The sequence below is a fragment of the Octopus bimaculoides genome, chromosome 24, assembly GCF_046866305.1.
Source record: "Octopus bimaculoides isolate indiv1 chromosome 24, ASM4686630v1, whole genome shotgun sequence".
In the NCBI taxonomy this organism is placed as follows: domain Eukaryota; kingdom Metazoa; phylum Mollusca; class Cephalopoda; order Octopoda; family Octopodidae; genus Octopus; species Octopus bimaculoides.
Genome location: NC_142951.1, coordinates 18538887 through 18547181, shown reverse-complemented (window position 1 = coordinate 18547181; position 8295 = coordinate 18538887). Strand labels below are relative to the sequence as shown.

General features: G+C 34.9%; 1 pseudogene; it reads right to left on the bottom strand.

The window, feature by feature from the left end:
* Nucleotides 1-983: 983 nt before the first annotated feature.
* On the bottom strand, nt 984-1101 carry LOC128250853 (5S ribosomal RNA; annotated as a pseudogene).
* Nucleotides 1102-8295: the final 7194 nt, after the last annotated feature.

The following is an 8295-nucleotide window of genomic DNA, read 5'->3' as shown; positions in this document are numbered from 1 at the left end:
CAATTTCAGGTCTTTGTGTCATATATGTATATACATAAATGTATAAAGACAGAGAGGGAGAGTGTGTGTGTGAGAGAGAGAGAAATGCACATATATAGATGTGTATATATATATATATATATATATATATATATATATATATATATATATATATATATATATATATATATATATATATATATATATATACACACATATATATACATATATATACATATATATACACATACATATATATACATATATATATATACATATATACACATATATGTGTGCATGATACTTATATTATTTATACATTTACGTATACATGTATATATATATCTATATGCATACTTATGTGTGTGGATGAGTGTGTGCGTGTGTATATGTGTGTATATGTGTGTGTATGTGTGTGTATGTGTGCGTGTGTGTGCGCGCACGCGTACGTGTGCAATCTAATTTTTAATGTTGTTGCTGTTCTTGCTACTGCTATCTATCTTTCGTTTATCGTTTTTTTTTTTGTTGTTTTTTTTTTGTTTCTTTCACTTCCATTCTCAATTCTGTCAATTTTTGATGAAGACTCTTTTGAAAGCGCTACGAATTTTCGGTTGAAGAAACACATAGATAAATAGATAAAGTAAATAGAGAAATAAGAAATAAATAATCGTAATGACGATGATGATGATGAGGATAAAAATAAAAGAAGAAAAAGTAAAAGGGGGAGTACTTACGAAGATAGTAGTAGTAGTAGTAGTAGTAGTAGTAGTAGTAGTAGTAGTAGTAATAGTAGTAGTTATTATTCATATACACGCAACAGATTAGACTGCTGGAAATGAAAAATTCCTAACATCAGGCTACAAGTAACCTTAGATGCCAAGAACCCACCTAAGTATCCTAGCTGTCCCTAATAACACTGTTTTCTGGAGCTGTACTAAATAGAGTTTTATGCCTATTTCCTCTATCCATCTGTTCAAATGTTCAAATCTTTAGGGATTGTGAGATGCTTACAGCACTAGGTTTCCCAAGCGGTCACCCATCTAAGTACTCACTAGGGCAGACGTTCCTTAACTTCGGTGATCGGACGAGAATCTGTACATTCAACGTGATATGGCTGTAAGCTTGAGAGATGCTTACAGCACCTAGGTTTCCCAAGCGGTGACACATCTAAGTACTCACTAGATTCGATGTTGCTTAAATTCAATGATTGTAAGTTAAGCAACGTCGAGCCTCGTGAGTATTTAGATGGGTGACCGCTATTATTATCATTATTGTTATTATAACAATAATAATATTTAAAAAAAACTTAATAGTGAAACCCTTAGTAATTATATTGAAAACAATTAATATCATTATTATTATTATTATTATTATTATTATTATTATTATTATTATTATCATTATTATTATTATTATTATTATTATTATTATTATACACTTAACAAATTACACTGTTGGAAAAGAAAATAATCCTATACAGCAAGTATCCTTGGATACCAAGAACCCCCCTAAATATCCTAGCTGTCCCTAATAACACTGTTCTCTGCAGCTATACTAAGCTGGGATTTATGCCTATTTTCTCTATCCATCTGTTCAGATTTTTAGGGTTAGTTCCCAATTTACCTATATCTCCATAGTCTCTTTAATTAAATAACTAGGTCTTGGTACTTTGCTACTTTTTCTATACTTCTCATATTTATTTTATCATCACGTTCCCACGGTAAAGTCAATTATCTGGCACTTTCTATTGTTTGTATCAGGCCATCTAGCTTCTATTACTCTATCAGTCTGAATGTTAAAGTCCCACAACATATTACATTTCTTACTTTCTAGTGCTTTCTAGGTTAATGTTCACACCATTTATCAGTATGTTCAAATCCTAGCTTTCTACATAGCTCCCAGTGGATTGCTCTCCCTAGATTGTCATGTCTTTTCTTGTATTCTTTCTGTGCTAACGTGCTACATTCGCTTACTATATGAGTAACGCTTTCTTCTTTTGAGTTGCATAATCTACATTGCGATCTACCTCATTTTTGTGCATCTTGGCTTTATCCAATTAATCCTTAATGCTTGATCCAGTGCGGCTACTAACAAACTTTCTGTCTCCCTTTTCAGCTTTCTTTTCTGCAACCATAACCTTGTCTCACTACTACTATTTGCTGCAGCTATCTTTGGGAATCTACCATGCAATGTCTTCCCCTGCCAATCAGATAATTTCTGTTCTTTTTTCTGATTTTTAAGTTCGCTTGGTGTTTTGGTTTCCCTATGTCTTGCTGTGACTCTACTAGCTTTTAATAAACTTTCTTCACTATTAAGTACATAGAAGTCTATATCAACTCTAGCTAACACCATGCAGTCATCTACTGATATTAATCCTATTCCACCTTCCTTTCTAGGTAGGTATAATCTTACTACTCCTGCCCTTGTGTGGAGTCCTCCATTCATACTGAATTCCGTCCTAGTTCTTCTGTCTACCGTTGCTATTCAGTTTTTGTCCAATGTACAAAGGCTACTACACATACATACACATATTTATATACATACATACATACATATATATATATATATATATATATATATATATATATATATATATATATATATGTATGTATGTGTGTGTGTATTTATGTACGTATGTATTTATGTATATACGTATGTATTCAAGTATGTCTATACGTATGTGTAACAGCTTTTGTTGATTGAACAAAAACTGAATGAGCAAGGCTACGCAACTGTATATGTATATATATATATATATATATATATATATATATATATACGTGTATCGGGAAAATATATGTATTAAACGGCTGGTTTTTTTTAGACCGGTTGAGCACTTTCTATGTATAGAATAATTTGAGTGTGCGTTCCATGTGTATTGCAGATGTCATGCCTTTTGCCCGGATGATCCAGTCTCTAAACAGCAACAGTAACAAAATGTGTGTGTGTGTGTGTGTGTGTGTGTGTGTGTGTGTGTGTGTGTGTGTGTGTAAGTAATGATATTGCCCAAGTATTTACAGCCTTCACTAGATTCGGACCCTTTAGGTTTGACTTCATCAGCTTCCTCACCCTTCCGATGTACCCCTTCTCAATGTTCGTTTTCATTTCTGTAGTTTGTACTCTGTCAGATTCTAATACTCCTAGATAGTTATATCTCATTATCATTATTATTATTATTATTATTATTATATTGTTATAATTGTATTGTTATAATTATATTGTTATAATTGTCTTTCCGTTGCTTTAATTTATTTAATTTGCACCCAAGACTCAGGCAAAAAACTATTATGTAAGTATTCGTTTTCGTTTTCTACTCTTTCTTCTTCTTCTTCTTCTTCTTCTTCTTCTTCTTATTATTATTATTATTATTATTATTATTATTATTATTATTGTTATTGTTGTTGTTGTTATTGTTGTTGTTGTTGTTGTTATTGTTGTTGTTGTTGTTGTTATTATTGTTATTATTGTAGTTGTTGTTGTTGTTATTATTATTATTATTATTATTATTATTAGTAGTAGTAGTAGTAGTAGTAGTAGTAGTAGTAGTAGCAATCACACGAATTTGTTCTTCTTACGAATCTACTTGCAGGGCAGGAGAACGATGTTTTATAGTTTTGGTGATGTGGTATGTCATGATGTTTTTGTTTTTTCTTCTCGGATTTTTTTTTTTTTTTTCGAAACCAGATCAATAATCGATCTACTGTGGAAGAGCGATGAGTTTGGCAGAAATAATGATACAGCAAACACCAGGACTTGAAACGCCTCTCAGCAATTTACACCTTTCTTTTTTGTCTGTCTCTGTCTCACACACTCTTTCTGCTTCCATATTTACAAAATACACACACACACACACACACACACACACACACACACACACACACACACACACACACACACACACACACATACATATATATATATATATATATATATATATATATATATATATATATATATATATATATATATAAACAAAAGTAAATGAGTATATGCATATATACGTACAGGTATGTGCATACCGACATCCACCTGTATGTATAGGTGCATATCTGGGTACAGGACATTGCACACAAACGTAGACGAGAACACACGAGCCACATAGAGAACATTCTACTTCTTCAGCTACCCACGTTTTAACACCGGCGTTTCGACGAGCTTCGGGCAGGACGCAACGTTAAAACGGCTCGTCCCATGGATCGCAGATTAAATCTGTATACGCAAATTAAATCTAGCCATGGAGGAATGTAGTGGCGGACGAAAAACAAGACAGGAAAACAAACAGAAGGCTTTACGGCCAGACGAGAAAAATTATGTGTGTATGAACGCGATGAGGCACGGAACCGAGAGAGACAGTGGTAGCGTGTGTTACTTGGCGAAAGCCAAGGAAGGAAAGGATTATTGACCGGAAGCATGTGACCATGCCGGTGTAAAGGGAAGAGAGAGAGAGTGGTAGAGGGAGAAAGAGAGGGAGGAAGTAGAAGAATGGTGAGCAACGAGAGGAAAAGAGAAAGAGAGGAAATACGAGGGGGAAAAGGAGATACGTAGTAGTAACAGAGGAAGAACAAGAGGGGTAAGGCGAGATACGTAGTAGTACAGAGGAAGAACGAGGGGGGGGGGGAGAAAGGAAAGAGAAAGAGAAAGAGATAGAGTAGCGTCGGAGGATAAGTTTACGAACTACTTACAATTTTTGTGAGACGCTGCGTTCAATCATGTAAAAACAAAAGTAAATGAGTATATGCATATATACGTACAGGTATGTGCATACCGACATCCACCTGTATGTATAGGTGCATATCTGGGTACAGGACATTGCACACAAACGTAGACGAGAACACACGAGCCACATAGAGAACATTCTACTTCTTCAGCTACCCACGTTTTAACACCGGCGTTTCGACGAGCTTCGGGCAGGACGCAACGTTAAAACGGCTCGTCCCATGGATCGCAGATTAAATCTGTATACGCAAATTAAATCTAGCCATGGAGGAATGTAGTGGCGGACGAAAAACAAGACAGGAAAACAAACAGAAGGCTTTACGGCCAGACGAGAAAAATTATGTGTGTATGAACGCGATGAGGCACGGAACCGAGAGAGACAGTGGTAGCGTGTGTTACTTGGCGAAAGCCAAGGAAGGAAAGGATTATTGACCGGAAGCATGTGACCATGCCGGTGTAAAGGGAAGAGAGAGAGAGTGGTAGAGGGAGAAAGAGAGGGAGGAAGTAGAAGAATGGTGAGCAACGAGAGGAAAAGAGAAAGAGAGGAAATACGAGGGGGAAAAGGAGATACGTAGTAGTAACAGAGGAAGAACAAGAGGGGTAAGGCGAGATACGTAGTAGTACAGAGGAAGAACGAGGGGGGGGGGAGAAAGGAAAGAGAAAGAGAAAGAGATAGAGTAGCGTCGGAGGATAAGTTTACGAACTACTTACAATTTTTGTGAGACGCTGCGTTCAATCATGTAAAAACAAAAGTAAATGAGTATATGCATATATACGTACAGGTATGTGCATACCGACATCCACCTGTATGTATAGGTGCATATCTGGGTACAGGACATTGCACACAAACGTAGACGAGAACACACGAGCCACATAGAGAACATTCTACTTCTTCAGCTACCCACGTTTTAACACCGGCGTTTCGACGAGCTTCGGGCAGGACGCAACGTTAAAACGGCTCGTCCCATGGATCGCAGATTAAATCTGTATACGCAAATTAAATCTAGCCATGGAGGAATGTAGTGGCGGACGAAAAACAAGACAGGAAAACAAACAGAAGGCTTTACGGCCAGACGAGAAAAATTATGTGTGTATGAACGCGATGAGGCACGGAACCGAGAGAGACAGTGGTAGCGTGTGTTACTTGGCGAAAGCCAAGGAAGGAAAGGATTATTGACCGGAAGCATGTGACCATGCCGGTGTAAAGGGAAGAGAGAGAGAGTGGTAGAGGGAGAAAGAGAGGGAGGAAGTAGAAGAATGGTGAGCAACGAGAGGAAAAGAGAAAGAGAGGAAATACGAGGGGGAAAAGGAGATACGTAGTAGTAACAGAGGAAGAACAAGAGGGGTAAGGCGAGATACGTAGTAGTACAGAGGAAGAACGAGGGGGGGGGGGAGAAAGGAAAGAGAAAGAGAAAGAGATAGAGTAGCGTCGGAGGATAAGTTTACGAACTACTTACAATTTTTGTGAGACGCTGCGTTCAATCATGTAAAAACAAAAGTAAATGAGTATATGCATATATACGTACAGGTATGTGCATACCGACATCCACCTGTATGTATAGGTGCATATCTGGGTACAGGACATTGCACACAAACGTAGACGAGAACACACGAGCCACATAGAGAACATTCTACTTCTTCAGCTACCCATGTAGCAAGAAAATATATGTATTAAACTGGTGTTTTTTTAAAGACCGGTTGAACACTTTCTATGCATAGAATAATGTGACTATGTGTTCCATTTGTATCGCAGATGTCATGCCTATTGCCCGGATGATGCAGTTGTCAAGCGGCAATAGTAACAGAATAGTATAATAAGCGCCTTACTGCTTCGCTGGTCAGATCGTGCCAGAGCTGAAAACTGCTTTCCATACACATCTCTTTTCTTCACTAATGAGATTCAGGCAACACTCCGTGTCTGGGTACACTGATATTTATACATAGACATTCGTATTTATGTATTAAAAATGTGTGTGTATATTATTATTATTATTATTATTATTATTATTATTATTATTATTATTATTATTATTATTATTATTATATATATATATATATATATATATATAAATCATATTTCCCTAATTTTCCTACGAAATAAATTCATTTCACTGCTTTTACATTCCTATTAATAACTTTTGGATCATTTTGAAACCCAAACGCATTACTTCCTAAATGCTCGAATAAGTTCCTCTCTTAATATTTATTCCCATAATTTTTTTTTTTTCAAACTAGTATTTACTATCCTAAGCGTTTTAGGGCTCCTTACAACATACACCATTTTCCCATTCATTTATTTATTCATGTTACCTCGTATAACGGTCTCAATAGCTGGTTTTTGTTCTTAAATTTCAACTGACCAAAATACTTCGAACGTTGGACCCTGGCCTATCTCACTTCGGACAACAGGTGGAAGGACTTAACAACCTACTAGTAAATAAATAAAAAAAATTACACTCAAACGATTAGGACTTTATTATGATTAATACTATTAATTAGTGCTACAAACATAATTATTATGAATTATTATGATTAATCTAAAACCTTATAGTATATTCACCCCTTCTCCGACTAAAACGTATTGGCGTATCCCATTATTATTTTTCACTTTTTTTTTTTTTTTTTTTTTTCATTATTCATCCATCCTATCGCCACCAGTTGCTATTTTTGGTTTAGCCATTTACTTAACATACCAAAGAGACACGCAAGCAAAATGCTATGATCATAACCATATTCAACTTTCCCTTTTTCCTTATGTTCTTTATTTATTCTTCACTCTGATGAAGCTCCATGTTTCAGATAGGTTTTATTTCCAAATATGATTAATATTGTTAGCATATCAATGGCCATACCATACAACATTGGAAGCAGAAACAGCTGTTAGATGGGATACAATCTATTTGTTTTGAATTAATAATGATGTAAGTCAATTGTTGTTCATTGATATTTCTCCATTTTCTGCCTTCTTTAAATTTTGATTCTTGATAAGTTCATGTTTAACCTTGTCGTTATTATGATTAATCTAAAACCTTATTGTATCTTCACCCCTTCTCCGACTAAAACCTATTGGCGTATCCCATTATTATTTTTCACTTTTTTATTTTTTATTATTTATCCATCCTATATTATTTATGAGCTTAATATGCTTTCAGATATTTGGCCATGGTTAAACATAGGTAATATACCGGTAGTTTAATGGATACTTCTATCCCTTAGACAGATATTTTAACCTCTAACTCAGTTAACCTTATATATATATATATATATGATTGACCGTTGACTGAACACTATTCAATTTTTTTTCTCCGTGTTTTTCTCCTTGTCTCCGTATTCTTTCTGTTGAAGAGCGTAGCTCGAAACGTCAAAGACTTTCCGTATTCCCGAGCGTCATACTAATATATACTTTTGTTATTTACACCACCTGTCCTCGTCTGTTGTTATTATTTGTATATTCTCCCATATATATATATATATATGTATATATATATATATATATATATATATATATATATATATATATATATATATATATACATATATGTATGTATGTATGTATGTATAAATATATACATATATATAAATGTATGTGTGTTTTTTCAG